The sequence below is a fragment of the Etheostoma spectabile genome, chromosome 19 (genome assembly GCF_008692095.1).
Source record: "Etheostoma spectabile isolate EspeVRDwgs_2016 chromosome 19, UIUC_Espe_1.0, whole genome shotgun sequence".
NCBI classification, from domain to species: Eukaryota; Metazoa; Chordata; class Actinopteri; order Perciformes; family Percidae; genus Etheostoma; species Etheostoma spectabile.
Genome location: NC_045751.1, coordinates 16,004,371 through 16,005,182, shown reverse-complemented (window position 1 = coordinate 16,005,182; position 812 = coordinate 16,004,371).

Genomic DNA, 812 nt, shown 5'->3' with positions numbered 1-812 from the left:
AATTCCAACACAAAGAAAGCGGAAGCAAATTTTTGACTGTAGTCCTTGTTACGTAGCATGCATGTCTTTGTGGTGGGAGAAAACCAGAGCCCCCCCAACAAGGAAACCCATGCAAACACGAGACGAACATGCAAGCTCCACACAGAAAGGCCCTGCCCAGACCGGGGATCCACCTCTGCAGAGGTTACTTGGTGTGCAGCAGCACAGTTACTTGTGATGCATACTGCTTTTTTTACCAGTCAACCTAAGGTAGACGCTAGAACGTAGTCACCAAACGAGTCTCAACCGAGCAGTGGTGGTGGGCAGGGCAAGGCCAGATCCAGAATAAAGGAGAAGGAGTAGATGTGCTTCCTTCCACTTTTTAGAGTTTCTTTTTACTTTTTCATTGTTGGGGAAACCGATATCAATCACAGAATACTTTTTACTTTTTACTTTACTACTTTGCTTTTATTTCCTACCTATTCAGTTTTATTCTATAGTGTCGAATCATAACAGTAACGTATCTAGCTTACCTCAGGACACTTTACAGATAGAGTATGTCTAGACCACATTTGCATTTGTTGCAACAGCGGTGAGGAAAAACTTTATTTTAATGGGCAGAAACCTAAGGCAATTATGATACAATCTCTTTTCCCTATTCTTATGAGAACACGCGCTGCAGCATTCTGGATCAAGGGACTTGTTTGAGCAATAAGGAATTGCAAGTCCACCCTATTTTTTCTGCAATGTTTGAAACAGGATGCGCCTAATTTTTGCAATGTCACACACACACACATACACGCATACACACATACACACATACACACACACAC